The following is an 18,802-nucleotide window of genomic DNA, read 5'->3' on the forward strand; positions in this document are numbered from 1 at the left end:
TGGTTGAAAAACGAGTTTTAATGACTCCAACCTAAGTGTATGTAAACTTCCGACTTCAACTGTATATATATTTTATGGACATGGCCTTATTTATTTTGCAGCATAATGGATGGCTGTTATTCATATTCCATTCACACAGCTCATTTTAACATCGATAGGTTTAGGCTACTACATGATACTTACATTTTCCCTATACCCATCATATGGTTGGTAAAACCTAGCCTATGAATGAAAGTTTACAATGTAGGTGCACAGGTCTAGAGACAGACAGTGACACATTCAATACCGCCTTGCACACTCTTGCAGACAAGAGTTTATATTGGACAAATTTAGGTATGTTTACCTTGTTTTCTGCCGTTTGCTTCAGTTTAAGATTTTTTTCCCAACAGATTCAGTGGAATGAATACATTCCTGATCACACGCAAACACAGTTCACTTTCATAGCAGCCACATACAAACAGCATGATCACTTGCTCATTGTATAATTCCATCTCGCATCTCCACGCTCTCCTCCTCTCACCTTTTCCCTTTGCTTGTGGACATGAGCTTTCCAAACCTTCATATTATAACCTCAGACACAGCCTACATTGTTGTCACCATAGCTAACGTCATAGTCAACATAGCTACTAGAACTAACGCATTAGTAAACCCACTTAAATCATGCAGTATGGTGTACAGTCAGCAAGCAGTTTAACAGTTACACCAGCGGGCCCCCAGTGGCAATAAATTAATAAAACCAAAGGCTTACCTTTACTTGGAAGAGTTCCAGTGTTGGATAGCCAACATAGCACCCATCTCTATTTGAGTAGGCTAAACTAGCTTGCTGCATTCGCTAGTTAAGTCAAAGTGAGAAAAAAAATACAACAAAATATAGCTAGCTATTTTCCTGTCTCTCTCTTGCTTCTCCTTGAAATGAATTTGTTCAAAGCTGTTCAACTATTGTCTTTCTCTCTCTGAGTCAACTACTCACCACATTTTATGCACTGCAGTGCTAGCTAGCTGTAGGTTACGCTTTCAGCACTAGATTCATTGTCTGATCATATGATTGGGTGGACAACATGTCAGTTCATGCTGCAAGAGCTCTGATAGGTTGGAGGACGTCCTCCGGAAGTTGTCTTACAGTGCATTCGGGAAGTATTTAGACCCGTTGATTTTTTTCCACATTTTGTTACGTTACAGCCTCTAAAATGGATTAAATTGATGAGGGGGAAAAAAATCTACATACAATACCCATAGTGACAAAGCAAAAACCGGTGTTTAGAAATTTGGGAGAAAAAAAAAACGACTGAAATATCACATTTACGTAAGTATTCAGACCATTTGCTCAGTACTTTGTTGAAGCACCTTTGGCAGCGATTACAGTATCAAGTCTTCTTGGGTATGAAGCTGCAAGCTTGGCACTTTTTTATTTTTCTATAACCTTTTTTTAACTATTTGGGGAGTTTCTCTTATTCTTCTCTGCAGATCCTCTCAAGCTCTGTTAGGTTGGATGGGGAGCGTTGCTGCACATCTATTTTCAGGTCTCTCCAGAGATGTTTGATCGGGTTCAAGTCCGGGCTCTGGCTGGGCCACTCCGGGCTCTGGCTGGGCCACTCAAGGACATTCAGAGACTTGTCCCGATGCCACTCCTGTGTTGTCTTGGCTGTATGCTTAGGGTCGTTGTCCTGTTGGAAGGTGAACCTTTGGCCAAGTCTAAGGTCCTGAGCGCTCTGGAGCAGGATTTCATCAAGGATCTCTCTGTACTTTGCTCTGTTCATCTTTACCTGGATCCTGGCCAGTCTCCCAGTCCCCGCCACTAAAAAACATCCCCACAGCATGATACAGCCACCAGCATTTGAGATGGGAGAAACTTCCAGAAGTGCAACCATCTCCACAGAGGGACTCGAGAGCTCTGTCAGAGTGACCATTGGGTTCTTCAAATGCCCTTCTCTCCCAATTGCTCAGTTTGGCCGGGCAGCCAGCTCTAGGAAGAGTGTTGGTGGTTTCAAACTTCTTACATATAAGAGTGATGGAGGCCACTGTGTTCTCGGGGACCTTCAATGTTGCACACATTTTTTGGTACCCTTCCCAGATCTGTGCCTCGAAACAATCCTGTCTCGGAGCTCTACGGATAATTCCTTCACTTCATGGCTTGGTTTGTCAAATGTGAGACCTTATATAGACAGGTGTGTGCCTTTCCATCATGTCAAATCAATGTAATTTACCACAGGTGTTCTCCAATCAATGTAAAAAAAAATATAAATTTGCAAAAATGTCTAAACAACCGTTTTCGCTTTGTCTTTATGGGGTATTGTGTGTAGATTCCTGGAAACGTTATTTTATTTAATCCATTTTAGAATAAGGCTGTAACATAACAAAATGTGGGAAAAGTTAAAGGGTTTGAATATTTTCCAAAGGTAGTGTCATTACTGTGTAAATCTATGAAAGAGAGTGAAAACCATGAGCCTCATAGGTTTTGTATAAAAGCCAATGTACCCAGGAGGACGGAAACTAGCTGTCCTCCGGCTACACCATGGTGCTACCCTACAGAGTGCTGTTGAGGCTAATGTATTCCTCCATTGCAAAACAGTGTGTTTTAATCAATGATTTGGTGACGTGAATGTATTTAGTTTAGTTTTATCTAAAAAGGATCACTTTTTTTATGTTTCACTATTTTTATGGTCTTCCCCATCCTCCTCTGAGAAGCCTCCACTGGTACATATCTACCTCAATTACCTCGTAACCCTGCACATCGACTCGATACTGCTACCCAGTGTATACAGCCCCGTTATCATTACTCATTGTTTATTTATTATGTTTATATTTTCTTTTAGTTCTATATATTCTCTTTGCGTTGTTGGCAAAGCCCTGTAAGTAAGCAGCTCACTTTTAGGCTACACCTGTTGTTTGGAGCACCTGTTCTTCTGACTGTCTGAGGGTTATGGTTCTCCTCCTCTCACTACTAGAAGTCTCTTTAGAGGGGCTTTCCAAGCCTCCCTGAGGTCTCCGGCTTTCTCTCTAATTCCTGGGAGGGAGCGAGAGAACATCTGCATTGCTTGCTTGTTGGTGTTTTAGGCTGGGTTTCTGTATATGCACTTTGTGACAACCGCAGATGTAAAAATACCTTTATTTGATTGATTGAGGGAAGGAGACCGATTAATTATAATTTATGTTTTAGCGCGATATTCCACATGCCTGTATTGCAAGAATATTTTTATTTTGAGCGCTCGTTCTTCCGTTGTCTTTTTGCCCTTGTCTCCTTCACTCCTTCTGTGCTGTGTGCACCTTCCCATTGACACACACACATCAAGCCCCTGCCACTCACAACAACAAAGATGAGAGATTGCTTCTTCCTCTCTGACAAGCGGTTTCAACTCACTATTTGCATTTAAAGTTTGGTCCAACAGAATTGGTCATATTGATGCTGAAACATCTGGAGCCATTATGTTACTGTGATAGAGAAGATGATCTTTCTATCTACACCCTTTTTATGTCTTAACTCAATTTGCGCACAGAGCAGTCACTACTAAAACGGGAGTACCAATCTGTGTTTTATAAATGTGCAATAAGCATAAAACCAACTGTTCTACCTTGTTAACTAGCAAATAGTTCCAAGTTGGTTAAACTTGAAATATAAATAGCTGGTTATGAGATCTGTGTTTAATTTTCTGCAATTCCTGCTACAAGAAATTAGTCATTATGAGTGAATGTGCATTGTGCATGGTTCTGGTTAAATTTGGAACCAAAAGGTCATTTTTATAGACAGACTTGAAAGTCAGATCAGTGATTACTACAAATAAGCAGGTTAAACAATTTTGATAAAATAATGCCATTCTTAGTGGGTCTGATGGTTGTGGAAGGTTTATATTTAACCTAGATATCATTTTACAAGCCCTGCATTCATTAGATTATTGCTGACTGTTTGAAATGCAGTGTATTGACCTTTAATTATACAACAAAGACTATTTAGAGAAAAAGTTTTTTTACAAAAATCGAAATATATATTGTCAATCGTCCATAAGTTTAAAAAAAAATGGAGATATGATTTTTAGGCCATATCGCCTAAAAGGGAGGGGAAGGAGAAGGGAGGGAGGGGAAGCCCGTAGTGGTTGTTTGTCAGTGTGTGTTGATACTGTTAGATTCATTCTTTCCTGTGTTGGTGGGCTGGGGTGTTTGTCTTGGCATTAGTGCTGTTATTCTGGCCATAGCTGGGTTCTCTCCTCTCCCTGCTTCTCATAAATGTCCTGTAAACAGAGAGAAGAAAGTGGGGAAAGAAAACAGACGGTGAGTTTCTGGAGGACTGTGGGAGTGTGTGGGTCTCACTGATGGGAGGGGGTGGATGGGTAGGGAATTGAAAGCACTGGTTGTCTTTGTACTGTTGTGTGCTCCTCTTTCAAACATACTCGCAAACAAGGCAAAGGTTGATACTGACCTATCAAGGGCGTTGGTCAGCAGACTCTTTCGTATCAAATAAAATGTTGTTGGTCACATACACATGGTGAACAGATGTTATTGCGAGTGTAGCGGAGTGCTTGTGCTTCTAGTTCTGACAGTGCAGTAATATCTAACAAGTAATCTAACAATTCCACAACAACTACTTAATACACACAAATCTAAGTAAAGGGATGGAATAAGAATATATACATACACTACCGGTCAAAAGTTTTAGAACACCTACTCATTCAAGGGTTTTTCTTTATTTTTACTATTTTCTACATTGTAGAATAATAGTGAAGATATCAACACTATGAAATAACACATATGGAATCATGTACTAACCAAAAAAGTGTTAACCTCTATGGGCTAGGCGGGACGTAATCGTCCCACCTACGTAACAGCCAGTGTAATCCAGTGGCGCGATTTTCAAATACCTTAAAAATCCTATTACTTCAATTTCTCAAACATATGACTATTTTACAGCTATTTAAAGACAAGACTCGTTAATCTAACCACACTGTCCGATTTCAAAAAGGCTTTACAACGAAAGCAAAACATTAGATTATGTCAGCAGAGTACCCAGCCAGAAATAATCAGACACCCATTTTTCAAGCTAGCATATAATGTCACAAAAACCCAGAAGACAGCTAAATGCAGCACTAACCTTTGATGATCTTCATCAGATGACAACCCTAGGACATTATGTTATACAATACATGCATGTTTTGTTCAATCAAGTTCATATTTATATCAAAAAACAGCTTTTTACATTAGCATGTGACGTTCAGAACTAGCATACCCCCGCAAACTTCCGGGGAATTTACTAACAATTTACTAAATTACTCACGATAAACGTTCACAAAAAGCATAACAATTATTTTAAGAATTATAGATACAGAACTCCTCTATGCACTCGATATGTCCGATTTTAAAATTGCTTTTTGGTGAAAGCACATTTTGCAATATTCTAAGTACATAGCTCAGCCATCACGGGCTAGCTATTTAGACACCCGGCAAGTTTAGCCTTCACCAAAATCAGATTTACTATAACAAAAATGTTATTACCTTTGTTGTCTTCGTCAGAATGCACTCCCAGGACTTCTACTTCAATAACAAATGTTGGTTTGGTCCAAAATAATCCATCGTTATATCCGAATAGCGGCGTTTTGTTCGTGCGTTCTAGAAACTATCCGAAATGGTAAATCAGGGTCGCGCACATGGCGCAATTCGTGACAAAAAAATTCGAAATATTCCATTACCATACTTCGAAGCATGTCAACCGCTGTTTAAAATCAATTTTTATACAATTTATCTCGTAAAAAAGCGATAATATTCCGACCGGGAATCTCCTTTTCGGTAAACAGAGGAAAAATCACAAAGACGGGGGCAGCCAGTGCACGCGCCTAAGCCCACAGTCCCTTGATCGACCACTTGAGAAAGGCGATAATGTGTTTCAGCCTGGGGCTGGAATGACGACATTCAGGTTTTTCCCGGGCTCTGAGAGCCTATTGGAGCCGTGGGAAGTGTCACGTTACCGCAGAGATCCTTTGTAATGGAATGAGATGTCAAAGAAAGACAATAAATGGTCAGACAGGCCACTTCCTGTAAAGGAATCTCTCAGGTTTTGACCTGCCATTTGAGTTCTGTTATACTCACAGACACCATTCAAACAGTTTTAGAAACTTTGGAGTGTTTTCTATCCAAAGCCAATATATGCATAGTCTACTTACTGGGCAGGAGTAGTAACCAGATTAAATCGGGTACGCTTTTTATCCAGCCGTGTCAATACTGCCCCCTAGCCCTAACAGGTTAATGGAATCGAAATATATTTTATATTTGAAATTCTTCAAATAGCCAACCTTTGCCTTGATGACAGCTTTGCACATTCTTGGAATTGTTCAACACTTTTTTGGTTACTATATGATTCCATATGTGTTATTTCATAGTGTTTACAGTTGAAGTCGGAAGTTTACATACACCTTAGCCAATTACATTTAAACTCAGTTTTTCACAATTTCTGACATTTAATCCTAGTAACAATCCCTGTTTATGGTCAGTTAGGATCACCACCTTGTTTTAAGAATGTGAAATGTCAGAATAATAGTAGAGAGAATTATTGATTTATTTCAGCTTTTACAGTCCCTTGCGAAAGTATTCGGCCCCCTTGAACTTTTCGACCTTTTGCCACATTTCAGGCTTCAAACATAAAGATATAAAACTGTAATTTTTTGTGAAGAATCAACAACAAGTGGGACACAATCATGAAGTGGAACGAAATTTATTGGATATTTCAAACTTTTTTAACAAAAAAAAAACTGAAAAATTGGGCGTGCAAAATTATTCAGCCCCTTTACTTTCAGTGCAGCAAACTCTCTCCAGAAGTTCAGTGAGGATCTCTGAATGATCCAATGTTGACCTAAATGACTAATGATGATAAATAGAATCCACCTGTGTGTAATCAAGTCTCCGTATAAATGCACCTGCTCTGTCATAGTCTCAGAGATCCGTTTAAAGCGCAGAGAGCATCATGAAGAACAAGGAACACACCAGGCAGGTCCGAGATACTGTTGTGGAGAAGTTTAAAGCCAGATTTGGATACAAAAAGATTTCCCAAGCTTTAAACATCCCAAGGAGCACTGTGCAAGCGATAATATTGAAATGGAAGGAGTATCAGACCACTGCAAATCTACGAAGACCCGGCCGTCCCTCTAAACTTTCAGCTCATACAAGGAGAAGACTGATCAGAGATGCAGCCAAGAGGCCCATGATCACTCTGGATGAACTGCAGGGATCTACAGCTGAGGTGGGAGACTCTGTCCATAGGACAACAATCAGTCGTATACTGCACAAATCTGGCCTTTATGGAAGAGTGGCAAGAAGAAAGCCATTTCTTAAAGATATCCATAAAAAGTGTCATTTAAAGTTTGCCACTAGCCACCTGGGAGACACACCAAACATGTGGAAGAAGGTGCTCTGGTCAGATGAAACCAAAATCGAAATTTTGGCAACAATGCAAAACGTTATGTTTGGTGTAAAAGCAACACAGCTCATCACCCTGAACACAACATCCCCACTGTCAAACATGGTGGTGGCAGCATCATGGTTTGGGCCTGCTTTTCTTCAGCAGGGGCAGGGATGATGGTTAAAATTGATGGGAAGATGGATGGAGCCAAATACATTACCATTCTGGAAGAAAACCTGATGGAGTCTGCAAAAGACCTGAGACTGGGACAGAGATTTGTCTTCCAACAAGACAATGATCCAAAACATAAAGCAAAATCTAGAATGGAATGGTTCACAAATAAACATATCCAGGTGTTAGAATGGCCAAGTCAAAGTCCAGACCTGAATCCAATCGAGAATCTGTGGAAAGAACTGAAAACTGCTGTTCACAAACGCTCTCCATCCAACCTCACTGAGCTCGAGCTGTTTTGCAAGGAGGAATGGGCAAAAATTTCAGTCTCTCGATGTGCAAAACTGATAGAGACATACCCCAAGCGACTTACAGCTGTAATCGCAGCAAAAGGTGGCGCTACAAAGTATTAACTTAAGGGGGCTGAATAATTTTGCACGGCCAATTTTTCCGTTTTTTATTTGTTAAAAAAGTTTGAAATATCCAATAAATTTCGTTCCACTTCATAATTGTGTCCCACTTGTTGTTGATTCTTCACAAAAAATTACAGTTTTATATCGTTATGTTTGAAGCCTGAAATTTGGCAAAAGGTCGAAAAGTTCAAGGGGGCCGAATACTTTCGCAAGGCACTGTATTTTGTTCATCACTTTCCCAGTGGGTCAGAAGTTTACATACACTCAATTAGTATTTGGTAGCATTGCCTTTAAATTGTTTAACTTCGGTCAAACATTTTGGGTAGCCTTCCACAAGCTTCCCACAATAAGTTGGGTGAATTTTGGCCCATTCCTCCTGACAGAGCTGGTGAAACTGAGTCAGGTTTGTAGGCCTCCTTGCTTGCACATGCTTTTTCAGTTCTGCCCACACATTTTCTATAGGATTGAGGTCAGGGCTTTGTGATGGCCACTCCAATACCTTGACTTTGCTGTCCTTAAGCCATTTTGCCACAACTTTGGAAGTATGCTTGGGGTCATTGTCCATTTGGAAGACCCATTTGTGACCAAGCTTTAACTTCCTGATGTCTTGAGATGTTGCTTCAATATATCCACATAATTTCCCTCCCTCATGATGCCATCTATTTTGTGAACTGCACCAGTCCCTCCTGCAGCAAATCACACCCACAACATGATGCTGCCACCCCCGTGCTTCACGGTTGGGATGGTGTTCTTTGGCTTGCAAGCATCCCCCTTTTTCCTCCAAACATAATGATGGTCATTATGGCCAAACAGTTCTATATTTGTTTCATCCGACCAGAGGACATTTCTCCAAAAAGTACGATCTTTGTCCCCATGTGCAGTTGCAAACCGTAGTCTGGTGTTTTATGGCAGTTTTGGACCAGTGGCTTCTTCCTTGCTGAGCGGCCTTAAAGGTTATGTCGATATAGGACTCATTTTACTATGGATATAGATACTTTTTGACCTGTTTCCTCCAGCATCTTCACAAGGTCCTTTGCTGTTCTGGGATTGATTTGCACTTTTCGCACCAAAGTACGTTCATCTCTAGGAGACCAAACATGTATCCTTCCTGAGCGGTATGATGGCTGCATTGTCCCATGGTGTTTATACTTGTGTGCTATTGTTTGTACAGATGAGCGTGGTACCTTCAGGCATTTGGAAATTGCTCCCAAGGATGAACCAGACTTGTGGAGGTCTGCAATTTTTTTCTGAGGTCTTAGCTGATTTCTTTTCATTTTTCCATGATTTGTAGTCCGTGATTGTCTGTAGACCCTGCCACATACGTCTCGTTTCTGAGCCGTTGAATTGCGACTCCACTTTGTCCCTATACCGACATTTCACTTGTTTGATTGCCTTGCGGAGGGAATAATTACACTGTTTGTATTTGGCCATATTCCCAGTCATCTTTCCATGGTTAAATGTGGTGGTTCGCGCTTTCAATTTCGCACGAATGCCGCCATCTCTACATGATTTCTGGTTAGGGTAGATTTTTATAGTCACAGTGGGAACAACATCTCCAATGCACTTCCTTATAAACTCACTCACCGAATCAGCGTATATATTATTCTCTGAGGCTGCCCGGAACATTTCCCAGTCCGCATGATCAAAACAATCTTGAAGTGTGGATTCCAATTGGTCAGACCAGCGTTGAATAGTTCTTGTCACAGATACATCCTGTTTGAGTTTCTGCCTATAAGACGGGAGGAGCAAAATGGAGTCGTTGTCAGATTTGCCGAAGGAAGGGCGAGGGAGGGCCTGGTAAGCATCGCCGAAGTTAGAGTAGCAGTGATCCAGTGTATTGCCCGCACGAGTGCTACAGTCAATATGCTGATAGAATTTAGGTAGCTTTGTTCTCAAATTTGCTTTGTTAAAACCCCCAGCTACAATAAATGCAGCTTCAGGCTATATGGTTTCCAGTTTGCATAGAGTCCAGTGATGTTCCTTGAGGGCCGTCGTGGTATCGGCTTGAGTGGGGATATACACGGCTGTGACAATAACCGACGAGAATTCTCGAGAGATAATATAGTATGTGTGCGCTTGTGTGTGTGTGTGTGCCTGTGTTTGCGCTTGTATCTGTAGGTGGGCTTGTCCATTATCCATAATCAACTGCTTACTGTTCCTCCCTGCTTGCTGTCCCACGTACCTCTCACTGTTGTACAGTATATGGAGCTTTCACCACTGTGTTTGTATTAATTAGATGGATACAGGTCGAGTTGTCTGATCTTTTCTGACTGGTTAGTGAGGACTAGGTTGGAGTGACACTATACACAAGGGAGACTGTGTGTCTGAGTGCAGAGAGAGAGACGCTATATCAGCCCAGTGTTCCTCGCTGATTACTGCCACCAGCAGAGAAAGAGAGAGAGAGAGGAGCTGTCAACCTGCCCAGCTAGCTAGATCTGTGATAATCACTTAACTCTACACTCTGTCTCCCTTTCTCTCTCCCTCTCCTCTGCAACTCACTCCATCACTTTTTTTATCTATTTTTTATTCCTCCAGAGTCTTGCTATAGAGATACAGGTCCAGTCTAGCTGATCAATACAGGGCGATGAATTAATGCAAATCAAAGAATCATTCACTCAAAAGTAAGATAAGCAACATAAATGTACAGATTTTTCAATCCTGGAGTGTTGGGTATATGTTAACCGTGTGGACAGCTCACTGGAAGCCTGAGAGGACCCTTATATTGTCTATTCAAGAGAGAGGGCAAACTGTCTATACGCTATTCACTGTTGGCTACTGTCAACAGTGCCACAATCAATCCGCACTCATACACATGCACTTCAAAACACCAGTGACAGTCATCACTTGAAGATGCTGGCAACAGGTGAGCAGTAGGGAATGTCAGACCTGGCACACACACATTGGATGACCAGAGGGGGAAAAAGGAAAAGTAAGAAAGAACTAAGTTGGCAGGCGTGTAACAGGAAGCTAGTCTCTGAGGGTGGCCCGCTTCACAAGAGCTAATTAACCCTGGGAAATAATTACCTCAATATGCAAATGCTGTTTAGATAATGCAAAGTGCTATTGGGCCAGGTAGTCAAATAGAGGAGGTGGGTGGGCATTGGGGCCAGGTGTCGAGATTCTGTGCTTGGGTGATAAGGGGAAGACGCTACCTGGTTGTCATGACGATCAAGCTGGTGCTATCCGATGCTAGCGTAAAAAAAAAAATCTGAGCTACTGTATACTGTGGCATGCTGAAACTGGACCTCACAGAACACACAGCTAACGGAGAGGTAAAGAAAGGAAGCTAGCTGTATTTGGTTATGAAAGGTTTAAACACAAATTACTTCAGCCATTAGCTAGAGCCACACAGAGCAGTCCTTCATACACAGCACCTAGCCATTTAAAGACCTTGATGCTCTTGTCTGTCCATTCAATTATTGTGGGGGCTTTCGGCCGTTAGCGAGAACCACATACCAGATTTTTAACAGGGTCATTAACAATTGAATTTTCAGAGTATTCTAGACGTCGGAGTAAAACAAGAATTTAACATCCATATAATGACCATTAGACTTAAAATGTGATGGTTTAACTAAGTTTGCAGGTGCAACCGTTTTTATTAAATGTGTATTTTGTTTTCACTTGCCCATTTCTTTCCATTAAGAACCAACGATGTGCTAACTTTTTGTAGCATTTCTGACAATGCTAACTTCTTTTTCAGCCGAAGCTCAGACGGGTTGAACAACTTGGTTGCTCGGCTGAGGTTAATCAATTAACCTACACACTGAAGAAGGCTACAACGCCTAAACGTCTGTGTACAACATCCCTGATGCAGTGAAAATAAAACATTTGAGTACGGACCCATTACACCTTTTGTTAATCAATAAATGCAAACATATATTTTGATTAACTAGCTGGCTAACTACCTAGCTAACATTACCTGGCTAGTGTTAGATTGCTTGTCCAGCAGCTAGCTAACACTAGCCGTCTAAAAGCTAGCTAACAGTTAGATAACAACCAGGCAAAGAATGGTAGCTAGCTATATTTGGTTATGGAATGTTTTTGCACAAATTATTTCAGCCGTTACCTAGCTAGCTAGCTAGAGCCAGACAACAACAGCTGACCTCGACACATATGCTAGCTAAAGTTAGTCACATCCAAATGCCAATCCTATGTTTGTCCACAAAACATAACTAGTTAACTAGCTACATCAAAAACAACACCAAATGATGGGTTTATTGTCACTCTGCTACCTTACAGTGCATGCAATGGGCTTTTGCAACAATAGCTAGCTAGCTACCTACTCCATAGTCCAAGCTATGGTAAGAGCTAGCCACATTTCACTGTCAGACAGGATACAACACAAACTGTAGCTGAGAAAGTATAAAAGCAAACTTGCTTTCATATAATTAACCCTCCTGTTGTGTTTGTTTCATGTTAATTAATGATGTGTTCCCGGTCCAAAATGACCGCCCCATTATAGCTGATTATAAATCCATAATAATACATATATTCTCACCTAATGTTGTTAGATCTTTTTATCAACTTAAGTTCTTGTGAACATTACAAGTTTTGAACTTCTATTTGCTATTGACCTGAGCTCATACAACTCGTTTTTGAGTAAAAAAAGCATAATGTATGGATTATTTGGTCTAAACAAATACTCAGATGAAACATATGCTATTTATCACAGACTACTTTGTGTCAAAGTTTAACAAGGACTTTTTCCTCCTTAAAGTGAGAGAAAAAAGTATTTGATCCCCTGCTGATTTTGTACGTTTGCCCACTGACAAAGAAATGATCAGTCTATAATTTTAATGGTAGGTTTATTTGAACAGTGACAGACAGAATAACAACAAAAAAATCCAGGAAAACGCATGTTAAAAATGTTATAAAATGATTTGCATTTTAATGAGGGAAATAAGAATTTGACCCCTCTGCAAAACATGACTTAGTACTTGGTAGTTCAGACGTTTCTTGAAGTTGGCCGCCAGGTTTGCACACATCTCAGGAGAGATTTTGTCCCACTCCTCTTTGCAGATCTTCTCCAAGTCATTTAGGTTTCGAGGCTGACGATTGGCAACTCGAACCTTCAGCTCCCTCCACAGATTTTCTATGGGATTAAGCTCTGGAGACTGGCTAGGCCACTCCAGGACCTTAATGTGCTTCTTCTTGAGCCACTCCTTTGTTGCCTTGGCCGTGTGTTTTGGGTCATTGTCATGCTGTAATACCCATCCACGACCCATGTTCAATGCCCTGGCTGAGGGCATTGAAGGTTCTCACCCAAGATTTGACGGTACATGGCCCCGTCCATCGTCCCCTTGATGCGGTGAAGTTGTCCTGTCCCCTTAGCAGAAAAACACCCCCAAAGCATAATGTTTCCACCTCCATGTTTGACGGTGGGGATGGTGTTCTTGGGGTCAAAGGCAGCATTCCTCCTCCTCCAAACACAGCGAGTTGAGTTGATGCCAAAGAGCTCCATTTTGGTCTCATCTGACCACAACACTTTCACACAGTTGTCCTCTGAATCATTCAGATGTTCATTGGCAAACTTCAGACGGGCATGTATATGTGCTTTCTTGAGCAGGGGGACCTTGCGGGCGCTGCAGGATTTCAGTCTTTCACGGCGTAGTGTGTTACCAATTGTTTTCTTGGTGACTATGGTCCCAGCTGCCTTGAGATCATTGACAAGATCCTCCCGTGTAGTTCTGGGCTGATTCCTCACCGTTCTCATGATCATTGCAACTCCACGAGGTGAGATCTTGCATGGAGCCCCAGGCCGAGGGAGATTGACAGTTCTTTTGTGTTTCTTCCATTTGCGAATAATCGCACCAAATGTTGTCACCTTCTCACCAAGCTGCTTGGCGATGGTCTTGTAGCCCATTCCAGCCTTGTGTAGGTCTACAATCTTGTCCCCGACATCCTTGGAGAGCTCTTTGGTCTTGGCCATGGTGGAGAGTTTGGAATCTGATTGATTGCTTCTGTGGACAGGTGTCTTTTATACAGGTAACAAGCTGAGATTAGCAACACTCCCTTTAAGAGTGTGCTCCTAATCCCAGCTCGTTACCTGTATAAAAGACACCTGGGAGCCAGAAATCTTTCTGATTGAGAGGGGGTCAAATACTTATTTCCCTCATTAAAATGCTAATCAATTTATAACATTTTTGACATACGTTTTTCTGGATTTTTGTTGTTGTTATTCTGTTTCTCACTGTTCAAATAAACCTACCATTAAAATTATAGACTGATCATTTCGTTGTCAGTGGGCAAACGTACAAAATCAGCAGGGGATCAAATACTTTTTTCCCTCACTGTACCAGTGTCATGATCAAAGATATGATCAAGAGCCTCACACACAGTATATCGTTTGGTCATTGTGCTGCCACAGAATGAATTGTGAGCAAGGTCTTAAAAAAACTTTATATACCAGAGCTGCGAGAAAAGTTCTATATATTATTGAAACTATGTTGCAATTGTTTGTGAGAATGCCAACAGGTGTGGTTCCCTTGGGGGAAAGATTCTATTGGAGAAAGGTTCCTGTGTGGGTTGCCATGGATGCCAAGAAGGGGAGTGAGGTGTGTGTGTGTGTGTGTGTGTGTGTGTGTGTGTGTGTGTGTGTGTGTGTGTGTGTGTGTGTGTGTGTGTGTGTGTGTGTGTGTGTGTGTGTGTGTGTGTGTGTGTGTGTGTGTGCGTGCTCAAACACACATGCATGTGGGGGTCTGGGAGAGGACGTGTGTCCATCTGATGAATGGGCATGTGCCTGAACTCAATGTTATACACTTATTGTAGTCTCAACCATTCATTTCTAATGACCTGTCATTTTTTACCAGGAACACCACAGGTGTACAAAAGTTAAATAAAACACCCAAAATATAATGAAAATCATCAAAATGTATTTTGTGTGTTCAGATGCCCTGTGTGGACAATGTCATGGAACCTTATGACAATCAGATTAAATTAACAAACTTTTTTCAGAGAGAAAACTTGTAAATTGGTCTAATTCGACCGGAACACAGCAGGAGGGCTAAAAAAAGTTTGAAATGGTAGTGTAATGGGATTAGTGTAGTGTGTGACGAATCCAATACTTTAACTTGTATGCAGTATACATCACATTGTTGTGGGAGAGCCTCCTCTAAGAGTATGAATTAGGCTGTTTGAGATGTTTTGAATCCTAGTCAACCTGTGTACACATTTTTTGAAGTACAGTAGACCAACATAGCTACTGTAGTAGGTCAAAGCTGTGTTCTGGAAATCCTTGGTAGAGTAGGCATCGCGGTGCTCATGCAAATGTTCTTAATGATTTAGCTTCAAACCAATGTCTACTTCTCAATTACATTTTTTTTAAGTCTATTATATTTGACTCAACTCGACTCTGTTCCTTCATTGACACTGAATAGGCTATTACACAAATAAAATATGTTTTAGATATGAGGGATATTAAGAAGGTCATGTGTGTAAGTCCTGATGACCACCTAACAAGCCTCCGTAGGGAGGGTCATGTGAAGAGAGAGAGAGAACAGGAGGTGTAGTTTGAGCAAGAGGAGGGAGGGAGGGATTAGGAAACAGAGCCCTTGTAGATGAATGGTGACTCAGCGAAGGAGAGGAGGACTTCAAAGGACTTGTTGTCACAGGCCTTCAGACAGCCAACTCTGCCCCCACCCCAACACACACACACCCCTCCCCCTGTGGTGATCAGGGTGGGGAAGGGCGCAGTGTTACCCACCGTTGCATCACTCTCCGTAGAGTCTGGCTCTGAACACAACCACCCTCCCTCCTTATATAATTACAACAGCAAACATAAACAGGCCAAGAGTTTATACTTAAATCCTAACTGGTTTATCTAGCAGATTAATAAGAATGTCTAACGCCATGTTCAAGAATGGCCGTTTTCCCTTTATTCAGATTACAACCTTTCACTTTCGGTTATCTGAAAATGAAATCATTACAAAAAAAATTAAAACAAGCCGTGGAAAGTTGGTTGCAATTTCAGTTTAATCCACCAGAAAAGACAGAACACATATTACAACAAATATTATGGTTGAACTCAAATGTACTATTTGATAAAGCATACTTTTTGGGGGGGGAAACAAAATTATAAACAGTATAATATTTGTAAATGATATCATAAATAGGACTGGTAGAGTTATGTCACACATGCAGCTAACAAAAATATATGGAAACGTCTGCTCTACACAAAATTACAACCAACTAATTGCAGAATTACCGCAAAAAGGCAAGTGGAAGGGGGAGCAAGTAAGGAACTTCTCTGTCGGCCCTGCATTAAAAAACAAAATTGGTTAAACAAAAAAAAAAAGTATACCACTTTCATTTAAGGACCAAAACATTTTGCCATATAGATTGCAAAGTAGTTGGGAAGAGATTTTCGATGTACGGATTCCATGGTACATGGTTTATGAACTGTTACACAAAATGACACCAGATTCAAAACATAGAGTTTTTGTATTTCAATTATTATACAAAATTCTTGCAACCAATAGAATGTTTTATGCAGTACCAGTCAAAAGTTTGGACACACCTACTCATTCAAGGGGGGTTCTTTATAATTGTAGAATAATAGTGAAGACATCAAAACTATGAAATAATACATGTGGAATCATGTAGTAACCAAAAAAGTGTTAAACAAATCAAAATATATTTTATATTTGAGATTCTTCAAAGTAGCCACCCTTTGCCTTGATGACAGCTTTGCACACTCTTAGCATTCTCTCAATCAGCTTCATAGTTCTGTGTAGAGCAGACATTTCCATAAATGAGTAGGTGTGTCCAAACTTTTGAATGGTACTGTATATAAAACATTTAAAAACGGAATTGATTCCAAACGTTTTTTCACCATACATTTTTGCGTAGGGGATTTTAGTAAAAAAAATAAAAAACAAGCCAAGAGGTTTATTTACTGTACCTCCACACACATGCGCACGCACGCACGCACACATACACACACGTGATCACTCCATCACAATAACAACAGCCTATCAACAACTATATTGAAAAGTATTTTGTCTGTTTTCAATACTCAATGCTTGGGTGTGAGTGGGTGTAAGCTGTGTCTTCAGTGAACTAGCACAGCATTTTCTCCTGACCTTTATGAAACAAACAGCCATTGCTTCAGATAAGCCACTAGATCCGTCAGTCACATCATAGTGTAAAACAACCGCCCCAGACCGTTAGGCTAAGTGTGCATGAAGCTTTGTTACTGTTCACTCCCTCTGTCAGCTAACCAGACTGTTTTTGCTCTCAAATGTCTTTGGAGTGGTTTCACCAAATGACAGAAAGGGTATTTATTTGCCTGCTGAAGATGGTGCATGGCACAAACAATTGCACTTAGTGATGCTCCGTTAAAACACAACCCACGTGTGTGGACTTTATGGTCAGATGTATTCATTCTCATCTGATTTGTGTGTGCGAGCGAGCGAGTGCATGTGTGTGATTTTGATTCACCATTGTTCATGCATATACTTTGTGTGTGTTGGAATTTAGTTTGGTTTAAAATACGCCTATCTAGGGGGTGTTTGCCACCATACAGGTGCTCCATTGATCCTGCAGCAAGGTACAAATGAAGATTTAAACGTTACGTCACGCAGCCTATTGAGTTTTACATGTAGGACATTTGCAATATGTAAGACCTATTGATCCAGTGAGCAGTCAGTATTTGTTAAAAACACCCTCTGCCATCAGCGGTGTTTCATGTTTTGACTGTCCCTGGAATATATAGGCCTTCATGCTTACTGTGACAGAACCATTTCTGTTAGTTTCACTCTCCATTTCTCTCTTTATGTCTCTCATAGTTAGTTTCTCTTTATACAACGGGTGGGTCAAATCCTAGATGCTGATTGGTTAAAGGTACATTCCAGCCAGTGTCTTTTCGACAAGTTGCCACCAGCTAAATCTTTGACGTTAAAATGCCTATTTACTCTGTTCCATCTGCCTGCGCAATCCACTGTCCCATCAGCCCAGCCAAGCAATTTAAAAAGTAGATCTACACTGTAAAATGCGTTGAGACATTATCTCACATTTCTTTTAGACTAAGTTTAGTTTTCAACTGCGGAGATTTGTATAAACCTTGCTGTCTATCTTTCTGACATTTGCAACATTGTTTCAATATTGAAATTGGATCTCCTGCTGACCCATAGTAATGAACATGTCGGGAGTCGGAACGAGACAGACAGACAGGCAGCGTTTCTCAGCCAGTCAAAATCATGAATCAGCTGGCATCATTTTTATGGATATATACTAACAAAATTAATTTGAAAAAGGTCAAATGAAACGCAGTTAATTTGCAGTCTTTCCACCTTCAGTTTGAAGTGATTGAGTTACTGTAGCTGTGTTGTTGGCTAGTTCCTCTGAACAACAGTGTCCTGACGAGTGAGCACATTTTCTACGCCAGGCGAAATCGTGCCTCATTAGCTTATTGTTATGGATGTATCCAAATAAATGTCACTAGAAAACAGCTTAAGCAAATGCAGCTACTTTGCTCTTATTCTGGCTGCGCTTTTTGACGTTACTGTAATTTAGCCATAGTTGGTTAGCTAGCAAGCAACGGATAAGAACGCTGCCAGCCATGAAGTCAATGAAACATTTAGAACGAACGACTGGGTCACATCAATAGATACAGAACAAAAGACTGAACGACTGGGTCGCGTCTCTGACAACCCTAGATTTGTGTCGTGACTACATAGTATGAATGAATTAATAAAAATAATGTTTTTAGTGAAAATATGTCAATCATTATTTGCAGATGTTGTATAAAAGTGATAATGCCCTCGAAGCCGGTCTTTGGAGGACTTCGTCTTGGGCCTAACAACACCCGTGCCAATATATCCTCCAAACACCTGCTTCTCTG

At 40.8% G+C, this 18,802-nt stretch overlaps 1 protein-coding gene across 1 annotated transcript in view; it reads left to right on the plus strand.

Annotated features, from left to right (window-relative positions):
* The window catches only part of LOC106585793 (cotranscriptional regulator FAM172A homolog), a 319,763-nt gene that overhangs the window by 173,744 nt on the left and 127,217 nt on the right, over positions 1 to 18,802 (plus strand). The window lies entirely within an intron of this gene.

Source organism: Salmo salar, chromosome ssa24, assembly GCF_905237065.1.
Source record: "Salmo salar chromosome ssa24, Ssal_v3.1, whole genome shotgun sequence".
Taxonomy (NCBI): domain Eukaryota; kingdom Metazoa; phylum Chordata; class Actinopteri; order Salmoniformes; family Salmonidae; genus Salmo; species Salmo salar.